The 26,986-nt window shown below is 34.8% G+C and overlaps 1 protein-coding gene across 1 annotated transcript in view; it reads right to left on the bottom strand.

Moving 5' to 3' along the window:
- The window catches only part of LOC142336074 (sorting nexin-6-like), a 184,235-nt gene extending 166,888 nt beyond the window's left edge, over positions 1-17,347 (bottom strand). The window contains exon 1 of the mRNA XM_075384585.1: positions 17,338-17,347. The gene's annotated coding sequence lies outside the window, so the exon portion shown is untranslated. The remainder of the gene's footprint in view (positions 1-17,337) is intronic.
- Positions 17,348-26,986: the final 9,639 nt, after the last annotated feature.

Genomic DNA, 26,986 nt, shown 5'->3' with positions numbered 1-26,986 from the left:
TGGAATCAATAGTTTTTTGGTTGTTGATGTTCAATAATTTTCATTTCTGTTTCTCAGGCGGTGAGAAAGTTTTCGGTGAGCCTATTCGTTTAACGCATAATTATAACATTGCGTCAGTATGATCAATTCATCAGTTCTTCGCTAAAAATTAGAGTGACAAGGAGTTCATTTTATTATCAAGTCAAATATGCATTTCCCCTATCTCCATTGGACTGCCAGGCGATTCTTAAAATCAACTGAATGTCACAACCGTTCAGTAGACGTTAACTACTTTGCAACTTATTGTGATCTTGCTGATTTTGATGTTAATGAATCACAAAATAATAAAAGCTTGGAATTTTTCTTGGCCAAAAATAAATTCAAAATTATTTTATTTCTACAGCACAATAATTCTAAATAAGTTGTAAATTATTTCCAACAGATTGAACATAACGATTTGGTCAAACTATTACAGCCTAATTTACATACGGAAGAAATTCGCTCAATTTACGGAAGAACTTCAATAACATAGAAATTCGCGTCTAATTTACTTTGATTAAACAAATACAAAATTGCAAGTTTTGTCATGCATGACACGACAATTTTTAACACTACTGACGGTAATCATTATCTTGATTGTTATCCCAATTATTTTGTACTACGATTTTTAACGCGACACTTGTTTAAAGACTTGATCTCCGTCAATCACAATATATAGCTTGCAAAACTCACTCTTATCATTGTTATGATAGAAATTTCAGAATGAACACATTGGTGAAGGAGACGTTGATATTGAATGCTTTAGTGATTAATGCAAACTTACCGATCAATTTAAATCTGCATGAACAAAAGTCTCTAAACAAATTCGTTTTTAACTGTAACAGGAAAGGCGAGTAAATCTCTAACTTATATTATTCTGAGTTTGAAATCAAAATTAAAATAATTCTTATGAAGATTCAGGACAGCAAGAAAATGTTTATTTTGAAATGATGAAAAAAAGTAGAAATAATTACTCTTAAAAAGTTATTTCGAACGATGGAGACATATTGAATACTGATTCAAGGACTTACAGCTTTAAAACTTTTTACTAATAAATTATTCCTGAAAACTAAGCTGAATAAAGATGAATTCTAAAACAGTTCTTTCTGTGGGGAATAATTTCGGCATTACTGACCCAGATGGTGATGTGCCGTTTTATTTGGATTTTTTAATCGATTAACCTTCTTGTCACAAAAAAACAAATGAATTAACGTTTATTTGTATTAACAAGTATATTTTTCATCCATATATGCGATCTCGCGATCTTCCAACTTCTGATGTAATAACATAATCGAATTTATACAAAAATCTACAAACGACCACCTAAAAACATTGGGCAGATTATTTTGTACGACTACGTAAATCGGGAGATTGCCATTTCTTCTTCAAAAGGAACAATCTTAAAAAAAGAAGCAAGGATGATCTTTCAAGCTTTCAATTTCAAAAACTTTTAACGCTTAATTATCGCTAAACTAAGCTGAATAAATTATTTATAGTTCCCAAAAACTGTTTTCAAATTATACTTATGAACAGGGATGGGATGTACTGAAGCGTGCTACACTCAGTAAAATGACTTAATAGTTTAAAACCATTATAACTAGAGTTGAGTTATAGTGCGTGCTGAACAAACATGATAGGACACAGTACAACAAGATATGAAAAAATTACTAAGTACTTTTGAATAAGTAATATTTTGAAAAAACAATAACAACTGAGAATACTATCATGGCGTGATAATATCACGTCTCTATGCGAATACCCACTTAGCACTGATAATTCTATCGGCACATTTATTCCCAACCACTAGGATACTTAAAAAACATGTCAGCAAGAACAAAGGGAGCTTGCACGCTTAACCACCAACGGTTTTTGGTACTCGATAATAACTTCAGATTTAAAACGTACTCCCGCATCTTACCCTTTGCAACCACCTTACCTTATAGAGATAATTTTAACTTAGAATATTTTGTGACTCTGAGAAGTTCCCAAATAAGAAAAATCAGAGTCAAAAAAAGAAAACCTTTTTCGGAGATAAGCACAATTTTGAGACAACTTCAATTAAACAGCTCTTTTTCTATTTAAGTTACAGTCTAACTTAGAAAAACTCAATCTGCATTACTTCAATCATATTGACTTTAATTATCTCAGTTATTCTAACCCTTCATTCTCGGTTCATAATTGATGTAGTTTTCAAAAAAAACTTAGTATTTCCTAATTGCTTTTATCTTATTTTAATACTTAATCACATGCCAAGAGTAGAACTAGGAGATTGAACTCTTAAGTTATACTTTTCGTCCCGCGCTTAAACCCGTCGTTTAGGTATTTATAGTGCGGACCAGCAGTGTAGCAAGTTTAAAATTGCTAGGACCAACCTTCACGTAGTAAAGCGAACGATCTGTTGTTGCTGTTGGCGGTCCTAAAGACGCGCGCAGTCGGTTTGTCAATATCATTATAATTTTAAATATTTCGATATGCATAGATAAAGTTTCGTGGGCGGCGATATTAATGAATTGCAGTTAGTGTTCATGTAGTTCTTGAGCGGATCTTAGTTAATGCTTCTTAGATAGATTATTCCTGAAAAGAACTGAATAAAGATTAATTATTAAACAAAAATCTTTAATTTATCTTGTTTGTCACTAGAGACAAATAGATTAACGCTTAATTGTATTAACAACTCCATTGGACTGCCAGGCGATTCTTAAAATCAGCTGAATGTCACAACCGTTCAGTAGACGTTAACTACTTTGCAACTTACTGTGATCTTGCTGATTTTGATGTTAATGAATCACAAAATAATAAAAGCTTGGAATTTTTCTTGGCCAAAAACAAATTCAAAATTACTTTATTTCTACAGCACAATAATTCTAATTAAGTTGTAAATTATTTCCAACAGATTGAACATAACGATTTGGTCAAACTATTACAGCCTAATTTACATACGGAAGAAATTCGCTCAATTTACGGAAGAACTTCAATAACATAGAAATTCGCGTCTAATTTACTTTGATTAAACAAATACAAAATTGCAAGTTTTGTCATGCATGACACGACAATTTTTAACACTACTGACGGTAATCATTATCTTGATTGTTATCCCAATTATTTTGTACTACGATTTTTAACGCGACACTTGTTTAAAGACTTGATCTCCGTCAATCACAATATATAGCTTGCAAAACTCACTCTTATCATTGTTATGATAGAAATTTCAGAATGAACACATTGGTGAAGGAGACGTTGATATTGAATGCTTTAGTGATTAATGCAAACTTACCGATCAATTTAAATCTGCATGAACAAAAGTCTCTAAACAAATTCGTTTTTAACTGTAACAGGAAAGGCGAGTAAATCTCTAACTTATATTATTCTGAGTTTGAAATCAAAATTAAAATAATTCTTATGAAGATTCAGGACAGCAAGAAAATGTTTATTTTAAAATGATGAAAAAAAGTAGAAATAATTACTCTTAAAAAGTTATTTCGAACGATGGAGACATATTGAATACTGATTCAAGGACTTACAGCTTTAAAACTTTTTACTAATAAATTATTCCTGAAAACTAAGCTGAATAAAGATGAATTCTAAAACAGTTCTTTCTGTGGGGAATAATTTCGGCATTACTGACCCAGATGGTGATGTGCCGTTTTATTTGGATTTTTTAATCGATTAACCTGCTTGTCACAAAAAACAAATGAATTAACGTTTATTTGTATTAACAAGTATATTTTTCATCCATATATGCGATCTCGCGATCTTCCAACTTCTGATGTAATAACATAATCGAATTTATGCAAAAATCTACAAACGACCACCTAAAAACATTGGGCAGATTATTTTGTACGACTACGTAAATCGGGAGATTGCCATTTCTTCTTCAAAAGGAACAATCTTAAAAAAAGAAGCAAGGATGATCTTTCAAGCTTTCAATTTCAAAAACGTTTAACGCTTAATTATCGCTAAACTAAGCTGAATAAATTATTTATAGTTCCCAAAATCTGTTTTCAAATTATACGTATGAACAGGGATGGGATGTACTGAAGCGTGCTACACTCAGTAAAATGACTTAATAGTTTAAAACCATTATAACTAGAGTTGAGTTATAGTGCGTGCTGAACAAACATGATAGGACACAGTACAACAAGATATGAAAAAATTACTAAGTACTTTTGAATAAGTAATATTTTGAAAAAACAATAACAACTGAGAATACTATCATGGCGTGATAATATCACGTCTCTATGCGAATACCCACTTAGCACTGATAATTCTATCGGCACATTTATTCCCAACCACTAGGATACTTAAAAAACATGTCAGCAAGAACAAAGGGAGCTTGCACGCTTAACCACCAACGGTTTTTGGTACTCGATAATAACTTCAGATTTAAAACGTACTCCCGCATCTTACCCTTTGCAACCATCTTACCTTATAGAGATAATTTTAACTTAGAATATTTTGTGACTCTGAGAAGTTCCCAAATAAGAAAAATCAGAGTCAAAAAAAGAAAACCTTTTTCGGAGATAAGCACAATTTGGAGACAACTTCAATTAAACAGCTCTTTTTCTATTTAAGTTACAGTCTAACTTAGAAAAACTCAATCTGCATTACTTCAATCATATTGACTTTAATTATCTCAGTTATTCTAACCCTTCATTCTCGGTTCATAATTGATGTAGTTTTCAAAAAAAACTTAGTATTTCCTAATTGCTTTTATCTTATTTTAATACTTAATCACATGCCAAGAGTAAAACTAGGAGATTGAACTCTTAAGTTATACTTTTGGTCCCGCGCTTAAACCCGTCGTTTAGGTATTTATAGTGCGGACCAGCAGTGTAGCAAGTTTAAAATTGCTAGGACCAACCTTCACGTAGTAAAGCGAACGATCTGTTGTTGCTGTTGGCGGTCCTAAAGACGCGCGCAGTCGGTTTGTCAATATCATTATAATTTTAAATATTTCGATATGCATAGATAAAGTTTCGTGGGCGGCGATATTAATGAATTGCAGTTAGTGTTCATGTAGTTCTTGAGCGGATCTTAGTTAATGCTTCTTAGATAGATTATTCCTGAAAAGAACTGAATAAAGATTAATTATTAAACAAAAATCTTTAATTTATCTTGTTTGTCACTAGAGACAAATAGATTAACGCTTAATTGTATTAGCAACTAAATTCTTCATCCAGCTGTGCAATCAACACGATCCTCCAACTTCTGACGTATTATTAGTTCGGACTTTTAAAAACCGGCAAATGTCCTACTACAGCAGCCCCCAAAAATTGGGCATATTACGTTGTACCACTATGTAAAAAAGGAGATTGACATTCCTTCTTGAAAAGGGAAAATCTCAAAAAAAAGAAGCCAGTTCAAGTTTTTAATCTGAAAAAACTTTAACGCTTAATTACTCAAAAACTAAGATGAATAATTTATTCTTGGGAAATTTGATGTTTTGAATTATTAAATATGGATCGGAAAGAGATAAGCTGCAATCAGTAACATGACTTCAGTTTTGTGCTATTAAACCGGGAATTGAGTTAGTGTGCCTGAAGCACAAACCTGATTTGACACAGTCCAAAATAACAAGTTAACAAATTAGAGTGCTTTTGAAAAGCTACTCTTTTGGGAATAAAGCTACTATTTCGAAGGACAGCTATTTTGAGAACACAAGCACAACTGAAAATAATATCATGGCGTGATATTACGCCACTATGAGAATACCAATTTAGCGTTGATAGTTCTGTCGACACTTATCATCATCCAATAGGATACTAGAGAAACACCGGTCGGCACGTACAAAAGCAGCTTGCACGCTCAACAAGCAACAATTTTTGGTACCCTATAACTTCATTTATTTAAAATGTATTCCCGTATCGTTCTCCTTTGCTCGCATCTTAACTTTTGGAGATGAAATATTCAACTCATGGCAAAGAAATGAATCTGAGAACCATCAAGTGATCAAATAAAATCCCACTAAACGACTATTGGATAATAGCTTCACGAATCAATCTCTAGTTCTTCCAACTCCTATAAAACCCGGCAAAAAAAAAACTTTAAAAACAAGTCAGCGGCCATTAATTGGTCATATATTTACAAGGAAAACAATAGTATTTTCTTTGTCAGAGACCATTTTTATAACTTGGAAATCATTGCTTGCTAGACCTCCAAAAAACCCGAGGTAAAAAAACAATAGACGAAGTAAACAACGTAAGTTATTAAAGTTTTTTGTCCAAATATATTCTCAGTTGTTTGCAGAGATCACAAAAATCAGGTCACGGGAAAACGTTAAAAACGTTCCATGCTTGCCTTGAGTCTCACACCCTGAAAAGAAGCCATACTGTTGGTCATTAAAATACTCTACCCAAGCGCCAAAAATGATCCTAGCTGACAGACCCTTCTGCAATATTAAAACATTGAGTGCTATGTTTCTAAACCGAAGACAATACACACTGCCAGAAAAATTCTTACAAAGGTAGACATGGTTTCTAATGCATAACTTATCTTAGCAACCAGTTTCGTTCCGCTCAGTTTCTCAAACATACTGCTATAAAACCTAGTTCTCTTTGTGTTAGAACTTATTGATGTGCAAAATAGTGGCTCCTCTTTATGATTCTTTTAATAACACCTGTAACGTCTCGTACTTGTGCTAAACCCAATGAAGAGATCAGCATCCATGAAAAATACAGCTCCAGAACTTCATGTTGGCCACTTTGACTGATCAAAGAAGATTTCAAATATGTATTCTTCTAATAAAGTAGCACCCTGCGAAACCCATCCTAATAAAATCAGTACTAACAGAGCTCGAGTCACTATTTATCAAGGAAACTATGTGAAGCTAGAAGCAACAATGAGTCAAGCAACCCAACAGCAGTCACGTTGGTTTTCTTACTCTTTTGACTAAAACGGCATAGCTGCCAGGCAAAACACTATCAGCACTTCAGTTAAACTAGATGGTCAGAAATAAGAACTGTCACAGGAAGGAAAAAAAAGCTTTCCCCTTCTTCTAGTTCGGTAGATTTTGACAGATTTTTTTTTTCAATTTTTCATCTCAGGTAATGTTTGATCCCGCAAAAATGACTGTGACTCCCGAGCATGGATTACACATTCCACTTATAAAACTTGTAACCAAAATGTTAGCCTGAAAGTAAATCGCAGACGACACAGTTAACAGAATATTCCTCTACCTTGTCCTCTATCAGCCAAAAGGCTGCAACTCTATACCAACTGATCCAAATGCATACACCTGGGATAAACCTAATAATTTTCATTGCAATACGTAACTTTGATGCACAAATAAAAGAAACGAACGACAACATCATATAGTAAAAAATTTTAACCTTACCTCAGCTCAGTCAGATTTTGAGTTAATTTCATGTTCAAATTTTATATTAAACCAAAGTCTCTGTGTAGCCATTCACGAAGAGTATACTCTACACCATATGAATCTCTATACATTAGTCTTATTGACGGCTTCGATATGAACACTGGAGATCCCATGCACAAATACAAATCTGACAACAGTGCAAGGTTTTAAGGATAAAACATAATCCAGTGGTAATAAAACGTTTGAATCAAGAATTGCTCAGATTTAGGAGAATATTGATTTCGAAGAACATCTTAGGACAAAGATATACTAATTACAAGTTAACAACCTTCCGCATTTGCAAACGTTTACTCTCAAATTATTGAGGAATGACTGCGAGCTAGAAAATTCAGTTGCTCTTAATGATTTCATGAAAATCCACTCATAGCTGGAAAAACCTTATGAAGAAACAGATCTATAATTCTCGAACAAAAAGCAGTAGTGCCTGACTCTATACCTGAAATTCATTCTTCTGTACCGTCCTAAAGTACGTTCCTTATAATAATGGATATATTTTCCCCTCTTTTTCACTGATCGCCTTTCTTGTGCTATATTTGCTATAATCTCAAAGCCATATATAGACTTCAAGTTTCTGCCTTAATAGGATTTTAAAATGTATATTTACTTTAGTAATATCCTGTAAACTACCTCAAGTATATTTGATATAAAAATCACTTACTTATCTTTTGTCATTTGATTTAGTCATAAGACAGGAACTTGTGATAGTGCTAACCGGTATTTACAATTACACTGTACACTTTCCTAACGTGCGAGCACGCGCATGAAGTTTTGCTTTTCTTGAGTTAATCTTGATGTATTTGTACAATGATTACTTAAATGTAAATACGGCCTCCGGGTCCTAAAAAGTATTAAACGAAAGGACACAACCAAAAGTGTCAAGTTGAATTTCAGCAGTCAAATAATTCAGTCTGATATTAAAATCGTTTCTTCTGTGACAAAACTTATAGCTGTCGGCCCTGCTCCGAAGCAAAAATGAAATCGCTCAGGCCCTGTACATTAAACAAGCGAAAAGAAAAATTTAAGCGACAAAAGCTATGCTACTAAGCAGTTAATTAAATTAGCGAGAAAAATTACTTCAACAAAATCAATACAATAATACAGCTAGCCCGAAGGGACATTACATGGTGACAGGAGTGTAGACATCTTTTTCAATTAGTTCCTTCAAAAACTGTTTTCCTTTTAAACGTCCTCAATTTTCTTGATGCCACTTGATGCCAGTGTTCTTTAAAACAAAATTTAATCTTTTGTATGATTCAGATGAAATTAGACAGTTGCAAAAATTTGATTTAACACTTTTTTCGTACGGAAATCCCAACATTCGGAAATAAATCCGCAGAAACGTACCCTACTTTTCTCGAAGAGAAAACACTCCGTACTTCTATTGTCGGACTTACAGAAGACTACATAGACAGACTCATAGCAATAGCATCATTCGATAATCAGCATGATATCAAATCAGTAATTAAGCACATTAAAAATAAAATGCATCTCCATTTAAAAGGACTGAAGTTTCGATTGATATTCGAACACGGAAATTCCAACTAAAATAGTATTTCATAAAACACCCAATATTGGTGCCTCCCAAAAAACTTTTACCTTTTAATGCAGCATTTTCTATTTTCTTCATCGCTGCTTATTATCTGATCACAGCACTCTATCTACTTGTTTATGACAGACAGCGCCATTAGTTTTTCCTTCCAATTATCGATAGTGAATGCATCAGAGATTGGAGCCTAAAAGAAGGTGACGAACAATGACAAAGTGACATCACATAGAGACACACATCCACAGAACGAGAAAGTAATACTGCTTAATTGGTAACAAAACCGCGACAATCAGGAAACTGTGAGTTATAAAACACAAATTTTGGTGCTAAACTAAAATGCCTTACCACGATTTTTATAATACCCCAATACTCCCAGCTGTTAATAACTGCCGCTATTCAAATCATTTTATTGAATATGTAGACTCCAGCTACGTACAATTTATAAGCCGCCAAACAAACAACCTTATTACCTCAACAGTCGTAAGTGCCTTTGTTTCTTGACAAAACAAATCGTGCTCCTCACTCAAAATGCTATTGACAAACGTGCCTTACTAATATTTACCCCCAAAAACCTTGCGACAAAAAGCCCGTAAATTTTCCGAAGTTAGGCAAATCATGACCCATGGCTACGGTATTGATTTAGATGACTTTGAAACTCCCCTCATCGTAATTTCTGAATAATTGCATTCCCAACCCGTTAAGATCATTACCTTCAATTTCATTCAATGCGGTTTTAAAATTTTAAGGAACTAAGATGGCCACTAACGTCCAAATAACAGTAGAACCCTATAACGGAGCCGAAAATCAATGTTTCCGCCACTTCGAGCACCTTTTTCGAGGCTTCATCGGTGTTGCAGCAATCCCCGTTAACCAGCAATCAAACTTTCTTCAACTTCACCTCCGAGACGCCGCGTTACGATATTTTCAACCGTTGCCCGAAGCAACCCGAAATGATCTTGAATTAAGCCTCACAACACTCAGAACCAATTCAAGAATCAAGATCTTTAAAAAGTCTATCTTCTAAAATCATAACAACTAGGATCTGACCCAACAACAGACAGCCCCAAAAACTTCTTAGTGAACTTAAAAACAAAGGCTCAGCGTGACTACCCAACGCCCAATCTACCACCCATTGCAGCACTAGCGCTTCCCGGTGATGGAGGAGTCCGTGACAGTGGAGAGGACGCTCGTTTCGATGGAGAAACAGCCGCACGAGCTGCTAGATTACAAGAGGCGGAGGACAACAAAAACGAGCAAGTGAAGCGAGTTTTCATTAAAGCCATGCCTGGATGGCTGAAATCGAAATTGATGGAACAAGTGTAGCGTCCTAAAGAACGTTCCTTATAATTATGGATAGATATATTTTTCCCCTCTTTTTCACTGATCGCCTTATTTACTGCTATACTTGCTAAAATCTTAAGGCCATATATAGAATTCATTTCTCTGCCTTATTAAGATGAGAAAATGTATATTTACTTTATTAATATCCTGGAAACTTTCTCAAGTATATTTGTTAGAAAAAACCACTTCATTATAGTTTGTTACTTGATTTACTCATAAGACAGGAACTTGTGATAGTGCTAACCGGTATTTATATTTACACTATACACTTTTCTATGTTCACTTTGCTTGTCCGGCAAGTGCCAGCACGCGCCATAAGTTTTAGTTATCTTGAGTTATTCTTGATGTATTTGTACAATGATTACTCAAAAGTAAATGCGGCCTCCGGGTCCTAAAAAGTATTAATCGAAAGAACACAACCAAAATTGTCAAGTTGATATTCAGCAGTCAAATAATTCAGTCTCATATTGAAATCTTTTCTTCGGCGACAAACTTATAGCTTCCTGCCCCGCTCCGAAGCAAAATTGAAACCGCTCAGGCCTTGTACAGTTAAACACGCGAAATAATCAATTCAGGCGACAAATCTATGCTACTAAGTAGTTAATAATTCAGTGAGAAACAAAACTTCAACAAACTCAATGCAATAATTCAGCTAGCCCGAAGAGACACTACACCTTTAAAATCTAATTCAGCCCCACCACAGAATTCAAATTCTTTATCAACATGAGATATACTTTGTTGATCCTATAGGTAGACAAACTTTCGCTGAAGCTGAAGATCACGTGTTCTCTGATAAACATCTCTCATTCAAAATTAATGCAACTAGATGTTGATGATGATAATTCTTAGCTAAATTAAATTCGCAAATAACCAAGGTTAAGAAAACTGCACTCTTTAAACCACTGCACTCTTGAAATTTGGTTAAGAAAAGTGCACTTTTCATATTTAATTAACAAACTTAGAATAAAATCAAAACAAGCACATATGAAAAAGAGAATTACACATATGAAAAAATTAAGAATTTCTGAAACTCAATAACTTTCAACTCCGATAAGAAAGAAACCCTCAAAGGTTCTCCTAAGTTATTAGCAGGTAACAGAATCGTTCAACTATTTCAGGAACAAATAAAACAAATCTAGACCAATCCAACTAGATTCATTTATTTCAGCTTACTTCTTTATTAATAGGCTTGAGAAATCTTGGGAAAGATACAATATAAATGAGCAATGCGGAATATTCTTTTCTGCCTTCTTATTCATAAAGCCACTCGTAGATTTAAATCTTTGTCTCGTCATAGCAATGCCGATTAATACGATTACAGGAGCATTTATTCACTTTTTGCTAAACTCTTTGCTTTAACTTTTTGTCATAAAATGAGGTTGGATTCTGATACCTATATTCCTTACAAAGAGTCCAAAAAATGTGACAAAGGAAAACAATGCAAAATCCAAAATCTGCGAAAACTAAATCGCAAATAATTAAAATTTCACCTTGTTAGGAGAACATAAAGCAAGAATTACAAACTATAAATCATGAGAAGAAATAGCATTACCCAAAAGATCTATTAATGATAATTACTGAGACGCAAACTGATCACAACATTCCTACGTCTCCAGTATATAATTATTACCCATAATCCTTCCTGGGGTCATCAAACTACATGATGCATTCACAAGACAAACTGGCTACATTGCTACTACTGACTGAATTTAGATTAGAATACCAAAAAAGAATACTTGCAAAATAACTGCAGAAATACTTTTAGAAAACAATAAGTGTCGAGAAAATTTGATAGTTTAGGAACTGTCTTCTATAGCTTACGAAATGATACCATTCTTTCAGAGAGAGCCTAACAGCGGTTGGCCTCATTAGATTACGCAATCGATTTCTAAACCTCAACCTGAAGTTGAACAACTCCATCGGATTTTATTTTCAGTTACTCCATCTGCCACTTTTGTTCATCAATCCACGTCTCAGCAGTAGAAACTCAATCAATTAGTTCCAACTCTACAAAAGAGACTACGTCATCTGAGAAAAAAACTAAAACGGCAGAGACAATCTCGGAGAAACAACCACAAACAATTCATCAGAGAATTATTTAACAAAACGACGCCACTAGAAGTAAAAAAAATCAGGACAAGAAGTAGGATGTTCAGCAAGTGATACAACCACGGAATCATCAGAACTCAATCTTTAACAGTACACATTCACCCCTGCAACACCGCCTACAAAACCAACAGGCGTCTAAAATACAAGCAAAACCCCGGCGTTAGTGGACACAATTCTATTTTAATCTGCCAGGTGCAACCAAATATATAGAGACTTAACCTCATTGGTTACTTATCAAAAAAGAAGTCTTATCTACTATTTGTTCACACACTACAAGGACAATCAATAAACGTGCAGTTTGACAATATTACACCTAGTCTAAGCTCTGCACGTTTATTTATCAAGTACAACAAAACTTTCTGTCAGAAAAACAACGCTCTAAGCAACGAGTCACTAAACTCCAACTGATAATCGCAAATCAAGCATCATCTGTGGTTATTCACGTTCAGTATTCTTCATTCTTTTTTCCTCCGGCCGTGAGGAAAAGTATTCGTTAAACCTATTCGATAAACGGATAATTAGATCATTGAGTCCGTTTGATCAATTCGTGTCAAACAATTGAAACTTATTGTGATCTTGCTGATTTTAATGAATCACAAATTATTAAATGCTCAAACAAATTTGTGGTCGGAAACAAATTCCATACTCCAGCTTCAGTTCACTGAAGATTCGATTTGAAAAAAAATACTTCAATTCTACAGCACAATAATTGTAGTGAAGTTGTAGTTTATTTTCAAAAGATTGACCATTACGGTTTGATCAAAATATTAAAGCTTATTTTACATACTGAAGAAAATCTTAACCTCAAAAACTTAAAAAATGGCTACAAACTTATTTTGACTACACTAGTACAAAATTGCGAATTTTGTTATTCGTGACACGACAATTTTCAACACTACTGATGATAACAATTCTCTACATCGTTATCCCAAGTATTTTGTAGAACGATTTCCAACGCAACCAATGCTAAAAATCCTGATCTCCTTCAATCGCCAAAAACAGCTTATAAAGCTTATGCTTATCATTGCTATTCATAAAAGCTTCAGAACGAAGAGTTCTTTCAGGACATATTGATATTGAATGCTTTAGAGATTAATGCAAGCTTACCTATCATACTGAATCTGCATTCATAATTGTCTCTCAGCAAACTCTTTTTAACATAAACAGCAAAGGTGATTAACTCAATTTGAATGAAAACTCAATTTATTTCTTGAAGATTCGAAAAAGTTACTTATTTTTAAATTATTACCGAAATCAGAAAAAGTTATCCAGAACAAGGATTATTTAATAATGACTCAATGAGTTGCAGCTTTAAAAGTTTTCCGAAAAAATTATTCGTGAAATAACTTGAAAAAAGATTAATTATTAAAAAAGAAATCTTTAATTGTGGTATCCTTTCTGCAATACCAACCCTTATGCTGTTTTGCGATTTATTTTGATTTCTTTTATCATCTTGTTTGACACAATAGACAAATACATTCAAGTTAACAAGTAAGTTCTTGATCCACCTGCGCGATCAACACGATCTTCCAATTTCCGATATATTAAGCTCTAATTATAAGGAAAGCCTCCAAAAATGACCAACTACAGCAGCCCAAAAATATTGGACAAACTATTTTGTACAATTATATAACTCAGGAAATCGCCATTTCTTCTTCAAAGACCACTCTCATTTAAAAGAAGCAATGAACTGAAACTATTTCGAACGATAGAGAAATATTGAGCAATGATTCAAGGACATACCGCTTTAGAGCTTTTTACTTATATATTATTCCTAAAAAATAAGCTGAATAGAGATGAATTATAAAACAGTTGTTCATGTGGGGTATCATTTTGTACTAAAGTAACCTTTATGTTGAATACTTAGCTTAACTAAGCTAAGTACTCAAATTACATCATTCTAAAAATAGAATGATGCAATTAAGCTGAACCATTCATATTGCGTAAAATGTCTGTTCAGCCAAACGGACATTTTACCGTCCAGCCAGCAGGACGAGAATTATCCCGTTCTGAAAACTATATATAGCAAAGCAAAAATCACAACTTTGAGAAATTAAGAATTAATAATTAATAAGAATTAATTAAGAATTTAATATCTCTAAATCGAGAAAGTAATCTCGGAACAAAAGTATTTCGAAGTAAAATTACTAACCCAATATTCTCAACTCTATCGAATAGCGAATAGTTAGAGATAACTTTCACGTCAGGACTTTATTCAAAAGGGAATAACAAGTTACTGATAACAATTCAAGTTAGTGAAGTTTTTACTAACTTTCCCGACTTTCTCCTCTTTCTAAGTTAACTTGTATAACTTTAAGTTTTAACTCTTATAACCTCATAATTTTAGCTGTAAATTTATCTATGTTGAATTTCTATAAAGATTATATAAAACTTATAACTAGATCAAATAGCCAAATTTAGTTACTTAGATCCTTAAATACTTTTATGAGACTTATCAGGCTTAGAAAGATAGCATATACTAGGAGTACGACTATCGAGTCAGAAGTTTGAACCTTCGCAACGCATACCCTCTAGTATAAACTGGTGCGACCGGTGAGGCACGCATAAAAATTTCTATCTTCTAAGCAAAAAAAATAATAACAAAACAAATCTAACATAATGTCCTCTGGAGGAACGCCGAGTAGTACAGATCCTTCAACCGGCTCCGGTAGTACAGGCACAACAACTGTAAGTTCCGGATCAGGTAGCACTACTACAGTAACAAGAACATTAATTGATACCCCCTCTCTCATCCTAATATGTCACTTGTCACTTTGTCGGGAAATGACCCAAGACAAAATGCAAGCGATTTCTGGAACTTCGTTGAACAAAAAATAAATTTCTCCTTAGGTACATCGTTACCGACAGACCCCACTGCATTAACAAATCACCAAAAAAGACGCAAAGCGCTATTTGGATCACTACTAACAGAGACCGCATTAGAGTGGTTCAATACTGTAGACCCCAAAAGAAATCTTGACCAAATTCAAGGAGATTTCATAAATAGATTCACTGATAGCCGTGATCAATTTAAATGTCGACTAGAAGTGGAAGGTGCCTCTAGACAGGAAGGGGAATTAATTAAAAATTATTTCCACAGAATTAAGCATGCTGTTGATAGAGGATGGCCTGAAAAAATACCCGCACGATTAACTGATCCTGGCCAAATTGCCACTGAACGAACAATACAGCAGCGACAAAGAGAGCAAAAGTATATTGACTTTGCTATCAGAGGTCTGCAACCCCCATCTTTAAAGCGCAAAGCTCATGAGTACAGAATAGAAAATCCGGATAAAACATGGGACGAAATACAAAATCACTTAATAAAAAGGACTGAACATTTACTGTTAGTACTGACGGCACAGTAAAACAGACAAATGATAAAATTAGTAGCCTTGAAGCACAAATTGAAGAGCTTACTAGCCTAATAAGAAATAACGAAGTTAGCGCTATTAACTCGGGCTCCTTTAAAGACCCCAATGTAAAAGGACGGCGAAATAATACCCGCTTCTGCAACTATTGCCGTTATCATGGGCATTCTATTTCTAACTGCTCGAAACATAGGATTGATGAAGGATTTAAAAAAAATGAAAAGAGAACTCACTGAGGAAAAAGAGAAAAAAAAACATTCTTCAGCACTGACTACAAAAAACAGACTAACAGTAAGCCGTATTTCAATAACCAGAATCGTCCAAATAATGCTAACAGTGGATATGACAACCGCAGGTACGGAAATAAACACTATAACAATAATAATAATAAAACCCATGAACAAAAGTTCCCCCAGAACAACCAGTTTAATCCGCATGAAACTGATGCCAGACAACATTATGAACGTGAGAATCAATATTTTCAACGTTCTTATCCCCCCACGCGCATACTAATCAATTCCAAGCATCATTTCAAGTAGTAGATATTATGATCAACTCGTCCCACTCTGTTCACTGGGTAGAGGATCAAAACCAACAAACCGAATATTACGATCAGAATAATTACACCGATGCTATTACAGCCTTCTTTCCTTTAAACTTCTAAAGTCTCCGAAAGTTAATACAAATAGAAATCCAAAATCCAGGATTCACCTAAATATGTATTATTTCACCACCGGAGACAAATAAAAAATAGTGGACTTGAAATTTAATATCTAATTGACCCAGGTTCGACATGTACGATAAAAAACTACCACACATTTCTAGAAATGCAAAAGTTGAACCCTAGCATGAGGATTTTCTCAGCCATAAACATCACAAAATTCTATAATGGATCACAAATTCGTATGTTAGGCCAAACTACAGTAACATCAAACTTTGATACTGACGGAAAGTATGAAGCGAACTATAAGGTATGGGTTGCACAAGGATCGTCTAACCTGATTGGAGTTGATTTCTGTCACATTTTCTTTAAAGCTCTGTATTTTGATATTCCTGCTGTAGAATTAAAAGAACACACAGGAGTAATCAGTTATGGAACACTGAATAACGAAAAACAGTATCCACAAGTATCGGAGATAGAAGCCATAATCTTGTCTCAGCCACTTTATATACAGGCAGGATCAACTTATTTGTACAAACACCAGAACATTGATTTATGTTACCCAAAGGCACTCCTTTCTGCCGCACAAAAATACAGCAAAAAACAGAACTAGTGTTTATTAACACAGTCTGTACACAAAAGGAGAAAACACTACATATACTAGAAGAAAACTACAAAAATCACCCTTTTAACTTAAAAAAGGTAATATTGGGTACGCTTTATGTGATCTAGTATCAAGCCGTGATACGCGCAAATTCAACATGTGCGATTGTAGTGAGGTCGCATACTCGATACTAAATAAGTATGAAGAACTGGATAATTGTTTCATGCTTAGTACAGTTAACTCAGTACAAGAGGCTGAGTCGAACGAGTCCGATAGTTGCATAAACTATATTAACCACCAAGAACAGTCCATATTTAATAAGAGTATGGCTATCGTACACACAGTTTCTAAGGACTGCGCTATGAGTAAAGGCTTTGCACTCATGTTGTGTAAAAAGTTCCCCGACTTGAGAGAACATTGTAAGTGGCAAGTAGAAGTGAACGATCGTGACGGAAATACAGTAAACCAGAATGTATTACAATACATTGCTCCTAGCCTCGGACACCAAATCTTTAGTCTAATAACTAGAGAAAAATATAATAATAAGCCGACTATTGAAAGTATTACAACCGCACTATTCGAACTTCGCAATACACTTCTAATGCAGAACAATAGATGCATAGCTATGCCAAAAATCGCATGCGGATTAGACAAAATGGACTGGTCTGAGATATCTGCATTACTATACAATGTATTCAATTCTTCGGGAAATAAAATATATGTTTATGTGAGTAAAGCCGAAATTAATCAAATGCCGTCCTCTGCACAATACACAGATAAAAACATCGAAGAGATATTCGGAATCGTAGGCGATGAAATTGTGAACAAATGCAAAAATGATGCTGAAATAGCAACTGACTTCTCAAATGATGCAAAAACCTTATGCAAGCCCAATAATACTGAACAATTTCTCAAGTTCAGAACAACTGAACAAAACCACTTCATTGTTCATGAAAATGTTCAAGAACGACTTGATACACTACCAAAAGATGCAAGTAAAAACTATGCACACTATATCGAGTATCTTAAAAAGTTTGATTTCACACAGAGTGATTTAACGGATGATGAATTCAGGGTACTTCTAGAAGTTCTTCTAGATGATGAGGATGTATACTCCCATCACAAGTATGATATCGGCCGCACGAAACAGAAATTTCACATACCCCTAAAAAAGATTGCGAATTTAAAAAGCAACGACCCAGCAAAGTTCCCCTACATTTGCATGACAAGTTAGAGGCATTAATGGACGAATTAATACAAGCCAAAATAATACGCGAGCTAATTGAGCATGACGATTTAAATAGCTGGTTTGTAAACCCAATTATTATACTGCCTAAGAACGACTATGTAAAACTTGTAATTGACGCCCGCTACCTCAACTCAATTACAGATACAAGTAACTCAAGTTGGCCGCCCGAGCCACTACAAGTTCTGATGACACGAGTAAGTGGAGCATATTTTACAAGTAGTGATTTGTCGTGCGCTTATCATCAAGTGCCCCTTACAGAAGAAACTCAGAAATTAACTAGTTTCATTGTAGGAGGACGTCAATATACCTATCAAGTCGGATTTTAAGGCTTAAAGCCCCTTCCGAACTTCTTTAGTAAACTCATGCGTTATGCATTTGGACCGCTAATAAAGAAAAAGCAAGCAATTACTTATATTGACGATACACTACTACAAGCACAAGATAAACAGGAAATGTTCACAGTAATCCGTGAATATCATGCACTACTGCGTAAAGCAAACTTAAAAGCTGCGCCGGATAATACAAAATTCTTCTTACGAAAAGTGAAATTCCTCGGGCATGTAATATCGAAAGGGACACTTAGCCCAATCACTTCGCGCATTGCCGATATACAAAACTTAAAAACGCCAGAATCGAAAACCGATGCCCTCAGCGTATTAGGGGCGATGGGATTTTATGCAAATTATGTTATAAACTATTATACTGACGCAAAACCACTATATGATTTAGTTAAGAACGAAACAAATTTCGAATGGCTGGATAGCCACCAACAAATATTCGATAAACTGGAAGCAAAATTTGCACACGATATTTCCGTCGCTATCCCCAACCCAAAATACCCTTTTCATATACATGCTGACTCTTCCAACTTAGGAACTGGTAGTATATTAATACAGCAGTTCCCCGAAGGGAAACGAAATGTTTCTGCAAAATCCCGTTTATTCGATAAAGCAGAACAGAGAATGTCCCCACAGCATAGAGAACTGTGCGGAATAATATCAGCTTTGAATTTAAGAGTTCTATATTATAGGCTCCCCCTACCCAATATATCTAATTTGCGATCACAGACCTATCTTGTTACTTTGGTCTCGCCGCGGACAATTATCACATAGATTCTTTAAGTATCAAGTTGTGCTTACTAAATTTCAGAATCTAAAGATACTATACACTGAAGGTAAAAACCTTGCTTTCCCCGACTTACTTAGTAGACAAGTCCCGCAAGAAGAAGCGAGAGTTCCAAATTGAACACAAAACAGTCCCAAAAGACATTCGCTTCTACACTTCGGATTACAAACCGATAAGTTATTCAATACTACACTGTGATGAAAAGAAAGCACCCCCAAATACTAGCTATCTGATAATTGCACATACACCCGGAGAGAAAAAGAAAATACTAAATATAACTGACGAAGATTTTAGTATTAACGACGCAAACGACGATATAGAGCAGACATGTAGTGCAATATACAATATTGCCGACTCGTTAAGATATGGAAGACAACTAAATCAAATCAGAAAAATGTCTTCGGAAAATGTATCTACAGAGAACCTTAACGGTAACACATATGAAGAAATACCCGAAGAGGTACATGCAGTAGACGACGGTCTTGACGACGAAGACTGGTTAGAATTGCAAAAAAGGAATGTAGATATATCCTAAAAGAAGAACTAGAACAAGCGAAAGAGGAATACAAGCAACGGACGCATAAATGTGACATTGTAGAACCGACAACCCTACATAAAGAAGTAGTTAAAGTATCTTGTAAAGACTTACAAAAATTAACAGAGTTTAAAAAACAAGCTCAACTAGACACAGATACAATTCTGCGCGAACAAATAAATAATCCCGTTTTACAAACCGTTCCCCAATGGCTAAAGGCAGGCAAAAAACCACCGAGCACAAGTACAATTAAGCATTGTAAAGGACTACATGCATACAAAAATATATTTAACCTTCTACTACTCGAGGAGCAATATGACTTACTATGTTACAACAAACCAGACGAGAGCGGTTTATACGATACAAAAAAATGTCTTCCACTATCGTTATTTATGAAATGTTTCGAGTTAGCACATAATAATCCGCTAAGTGGGCATCGTGGAGACATATGTACATTTAACAACATTAGTAGATTCTTTTGCTGGCCCGGGATGTACAAATGGGTTACAATGCTAATACATGATTGCTTAGATTGTCAGAAGAATAAACCACAAAGACATGATCTAAACGAAGCACCCTTAGAACAGTGGGGAGAATTAGAAACAACTCCATTTCATACTATACACATAGACCACAAGGGCCCATTTAGGCCTTGTAGTAACCAAAAGAAATTTTGTCTAGTTATAGTAGATAGCTTCTCTCGCTTTATACAAGTGTATCCATCAAAAACAGCTGATGCACCAGAAACTTTAAAGTTAATAGAGAAATATATTACCCGATTCGGAATTCCCCAACAAATAGTACATGACAACGGTATTGAATTTTTGAGTAATGATTTTGTGCACTGGACGCACGAATTTGGGATTACCTTAAAACCGCGGACGTCCTACTTGCCTTGGACGCAAGGCAAGGTTTAAGTACAGAATAAGAACTTAGCAAATTATTTGCGCAGTTTTATTAACGACACCGGATCGAACTGGGCTAGCCTTACTAATAAATTTGCTTTTGCTCATAATACTGCAATAAATTACAGTACAGGATATACTACGTACGAGATAGTATTCGGTATTAAACCGCAAATTCCAATCTCCCTTAAGCTAGTCTTACTACGGGATAAAAGACGAAATTGTACTTCAGAGTATTGTAAAGACCTTCCCTTACATACTCACTGTGAAAATTCTTGTAAAAACGAGAAAGTAGACAAGCTATTACAAAATCGATTGTCTAGTACTATACTACAACGCGAGAACGAATTCAAAAATATATATAGTAAAACATAAACTCGCTGTAGGCAAGTTACAAACAAAGCACACGAGTATAGGAATAGATTTCAACTGGGTAAACCAATCAAAATTGGTCGTAAAGTTTTACTACAGAAACACGCTAAAGGATTATTGAAATCCCAAAAAGCTAATAGAGTTACGCTCTGGACCCTATACTGTTACTACACAAATTACTAACACTACGTATGAAATTGTTCACGACACAACTGAACAAAAGAAAGTAGTGCATAGAAATCACTTACTAGAGTACTTTCCTAAAGAACAGGAAATAGACAAATTAGTACAGGACTATAGTACTATGATGATTCACAGGCCTACTATGATTCAACAACCAGTACCCAATGAACAGATTCAACCACCAAACAATCGATAACCCAGAATATATGCCGTGACCTATTATTAACAACGCAAATAATCAGGCTGAGCAAATAACATCACCGCAACCAGTTGAATACACAACTACTGTTAACACGTGCCGGAGTGCGCCTAACAGCCCATATAAAACAAATAGAAATGATAGCACACTACATATCAGAAATTTGTTTAGCCCCCCAAAGTAGTTCACAAAGTACTACGTCCAATTCCCATACATTTAGCCCTATCATTAGTTCAACCCCCCACCCAGTAAAAATAAAAACTAATCCTAACCCAATTTATTCTGATGTCAGACCGCAGAGAACACGGACTGAACCTAAACGCTATGGTAATACAATCCACTCAGATTTAATTCCAAAAATTAAAAAGAAACAATTCTTTTACACAAATCTGTTATTAAAATGTCCGAAATTACAAAAATAGATATAAAACTATAAAAAATATTTAAACCAAAAATTACAAAAATTAAAAGAATCGAGCTCTAGCAACTTTGATTAGTTTAATATATTCTCGGGTAAGAGTAAAGTCTCTAAAGAGAAGCCCGCACCCCAGAACAACAGCCAACCCATACAGTCACTGAGCAGCTCTTGCTGTCTCAGGGGTCCACCACACTCGCCAAAGCTCGAACACATAGTTCATCATTTCTCCATGACACTCAGGGTTCGGTGCTGTTAGCTTACGCTCGAACTAAAAATTCAAAAATTTTTTATATACCCCACTATATTTCTAAAAATAATTGTAACTCCGAAAATTTACCTCTTCCCCCAACCAACATTTGAGATACTGCACGGTGGCAGGACATAACTTAGCATATTTTAGTAAATTTCTCTCTATTATTGATACAATATTCCTGCACAACCCGCAGAGAATAAAACTCCTCTTCAGAAAGGACAATTTGAGTTGATATATACTGCTCAGAGAGGAAAAATTTCATATCTCTGGCATCCAACTCCAAATCTAAGTGTTCGAAGGCAGAATAATTCGCCTCTTTAAATAAATTCAAAACAGTTCTGTTCATCATTATTAGAGTTAGACTAGAATTACACTCAGAAAATTTCTCTATTTATACAAGAATAGAAATCTACCCAAACCAGTTCAATTTCTTATTCACTCTGTCTTCACGGACAACCCTCAATCAACCAATCAGAATTGAGTATTGATTATTATTATTAATTGATGATTATTAATTAATGATTATTAATTGATAATAATCCGCTCAATAATTTATGTAAATATACTAATCAATAAAATGATAAAATGCCGTTGGAACAGTTAGCCAATCAGGGCTCAGTATCTTGCCATCCGCACGGACGGCCAAATTGCCATTGAGAAAACTATAAATTCTCAACCAAATTGAATCAATTCATTCTTCTGAATCGCTCGCCTACAAACTACATCTACAAACTCTCGTCTACAAAACACTCCGAATTTCATTTTTAAAAAATGAATCCAGAAATCGAATCTCTGTTATCGAAACCGAGAAGGAAAGGTTATCGAAACCGAAAACCCCAGAAGAAATTTCACTGAGGTAAATCCTGTTATCGAAACCGAGAAGGAGAGGTTATCGAAACCGAAAACCCCAGAAGAAATTTCACTGAGGTAAATCTTTTGCTTATTCCTTTTCTGTTTCCGTCTGTTTCTGTTTTGCAAAAACAAACACATAGAAAATATCACAAAGTTATTTGTGACTACAACTTTAATTTTATCTACCCCATACAAATTGTGAAAAACCAGAATCTGAAATTTTCACAGATTTAAAAACCGCTCACCATCACTTATATGCAAAAACTGCAACATCATTAAAAGTCGCTCACTACAATTGTTCACTTATGGACTCTAACAAAATGTACTCACTAAACAAAGTCGGTCCGTGTAAAATTGAACCACAAAATGTTGAAATTTCAAAAGTCAAAGACAAATTTTCAACCGTTTCTTTAGGGGAAAATTAGAAGCTACTATGTGTAGAGCAAGCCACCAAAACATTAGGTGGTATTGCGGCATTTTCGACGCTAGTGGGATTGATGGAAAACGTAGCACAATTACCACAGACGTGAATTTAACTCCAGAACAGTGTAGGCAGGCTAGATTAACTAATAAGTTAAGTATTAAAGGAAAAGAAGTTCCGATTTAATTAAATGTAAGAACAACTCACATAAAAAATTCCGGACCCAATACTGGAGAAAATCCAAACGAACGTGACAATTCTGGCTGGATAATTCACGATACGTTTGAAACATATATGCTGGATACAACTTTAAATGGATCAGTAAATAACTGGCAAAATATTCCCCTGCCTTGCACATTATCAGAAGGCGGTTGTCAAAGCACGTCAACCGACCCACATGCTTATAGCTGGGAGTAACAAGATAAATGCTTGTTCGCTTTAAGAGAACAATTTGAAGGCAAAATGATAAAAAGAGGAGATAATTACTATATCTCTAGAGAATCAGAGAAAGATCAAAGCTTTCTATTTCAAGTGTACAATAAGCCTCAATCGCTATGCAATAGCAATAATATAGTTTATCCGTCAGCGTATGACACATTGTATATTGAATTTACAAGCAGATTTAATATGAATATAAGAGAGGCACTCGAACCTCTACCTAATATAAACAGAATTACTAGGCTCCCGAACAATTCACTAAGTTCGATTAATATCTCCCGAACAGAGATAGATTATGAGGCACATTTAAATACTAAATTCGACTACTATCAGTACACTAATTTCCGAAGGCTACAACTCTCTGAAATAAATACTATACAACAAATGTGTGAACTAGAACGTTCACTAAAAAATACACAACTTGCATATTCGCGTCTCGGCCCTAAGCTGGCTGGTTTTCTGTTAACTAATAACCGATCTATGTTTTTAGAGACAAATGGAAATGTAGCTTGGCTCTATTACTGTCCGAAATTTTATTCGCCTTTACAAGTAATGGATACTTCTAATGATAGAATACCTGTGTTATATAAAAATAAAGTTCGCTTTATCGATCCAGTTAGCAGACAAACTATTACCACTGCTAAACAACAACCATGTAACAACAAACAAAAGAATCTTTTTCAATTAGATATTGAAAATGATAAATCTTGGATTGAATTAACTGCAAGTATAACACAAGTCACTGGGCCAGCATTATTCGCACCCAGCAACCAGAAACACAAAACGGTTTCAACGAAATTACAAAAACGGACAGGAAGTTTTTTTCATGTCAAAAAAGACATGATTGCATTTTGGAACGATGTAACTTTAAATTCCGAAATGAAAGACGCAGCGCAAGAGTTTTCTCGTGAATTAGTTGAAATTATACATAATAAAAGCCAGCCTGGTGGTTATAGCAACTACTACACTACAAAAACAATACACTTAGACTCTCTAATATCGTCACAATTTTTACACAACCGGTATATAAAAGCCTTCGGCCGAGTACACTAATATTTAGAACAGTGCGGAATCACTTTCGCTATATTCCTTTTTGTCAAGTTTATCATTGACATTGTATTTTGCATCATTCGAGCACTACAAATACACAAAATTACAGGAGCCTCAGTGAGTTTTGGGAAAGTAATACTATCAGCTACTTTCAATATACTTTTTCAGTCCATAGTAACTTCAGTATTTCGAACTACCGAAGAAAGAGAGACTCAGAACACTTAGTACAATCCCCAACTTATAAAGAGCCGACTATAAACATATACCCTCCTATACAAAAAGAGCTACAAGCAATTAGACAAGAGAGAGAAAATCAATCTAGCAATGATGATTTCCCCACCTCTTCAGTGTATTTAAATCTAATTAATTACAACTAAAAATAACCTTTTGTATAAAAATTTTTTAGAATACAGCACTTGATGACAATGACTTTCTTCTACCAGTATTTGAGGAACTCTTAGACAACCAGCCTCCATTGGAACTCCCAACCGATATTGTAGAGCAATATCTACTGACAACTGTGGAACCACAATTGCAGGAGCAACAAGAACAACCACAACCAGGACCATCGCAACTTCAACCACCAGTGGCAGCAGTCCTGCCCAAAACCCTACCGATACAAGACAAAATCAATCGACAAATGAAAACAGAACAGCTTGTGTGCAACCCCAGCTTCAAAGGGCATCCGAAGTATGACATGGGCTTGAATTATAAGCTCCAGAACCATGCTAACTTGTATAAACTCATGTCTTACAACCCTAAAACTAAAACTTATCGCGCAAAAAATCTAGGGATTGACAAATAAATTTTGTCCGTTCCTTTCTATCTTCTCACCGCTAATTTAGAAAGCTCTGAAGACAGTTACATCCGTAACCTCGAGCAGAGTTTTCTGAAGGAAAAATACAAGAACTTTCAGCTCCAGCAGCGCAATGACAGCCTGCTGCGAGAACTACGTGACTATCGTAATGGAGACTTCCGTGACCAAGATAGTTTCTCCAATCTATAGCCCGGAGGAGAGTCACCAAAACATTTCATATTCTAAACATTGCGCGTAAAGCTTTATATTTATCCCTTAACAATTTTTGTAAAGTTGTTTCATCCTACATATTTTGTAAATTTTTTATGCAGATTGTTTCATTCTACCATCATTAAGGACCGGGTCGGGATGTACTAAAGTAATGTTTATGTTGAATACTTAGCTTAACTAAGCTAAGTAATCAAATTACATCATTCTAAAAATAGAATGATGCAATTAAGCCGAACCATTCATATTGCGCAAAATGTCCTATCAGTCAAACGGACATTTTACCGTCCAGCCAGCAGGACGGGAATTATCCCGTTCTGAAAACTATATATAGCAAAGCAAAAATCACAATATAGCAAAGCAAAAATCACAAGCAAAAATCACAAAACTATATATAGCAAAGCAAAAATCACAACAGAGAAACTGAGAATTTAATATCTCCAAATCGAGAAAGTAATCTCGAAACAAAAGTATTTCGAAGTGAAATTACTAACCCAATCTTCTCAACTCTATTGAATAGTTAGAGAAAACTTTCAAGTCAGGACTTTATTCAAAAGGGGAATAATAAGTAAATGATACTAATTCAAGTTAGTGAAGTCTTTAACTTTCCCGTCCTTCTCCTCTTTCTAAGTTAACTTGTATAACTTTAAGTTTTAACTCTTATAACCTCATAGCTTTAGCTGTAAATTTATCTATGTTAAATTTCTATAAAGATTATATAAAACTTATAACCAGATCAATTAGCCAAATTTACTTACTTAGATCCTTAATTACTTTTATGAGACTTGTCAGGCTTAGAAAGATAGCATATACTAGGAGTACGACCATCGAGTCAGAAGTTTGAACCTTCGCAACCCATACCCTCTAGTATAATTTCGGCAATACTAACCCATATGGTGCTGTGCGGTTTTATTTTGATTTCTCTTATCGATTAACC

Source organism: Convolutriloba macropyga, chromosome 3 (assembly GCF_964194025.1).
Source record: "Convolutriloba macropyga chromosome 3, txConMacr16.3, whole genome shotgun sequence".
NCBI classification, from domain to species: Eukaryota; Metazoa; Xenacoelomorpha; order Acoela; family Convolutidae; genus Convolutriloba; species Convolutriloba macropyga.
This window is presented reverse-complemented; position numbering and strand designations above follow the sequence as displayed.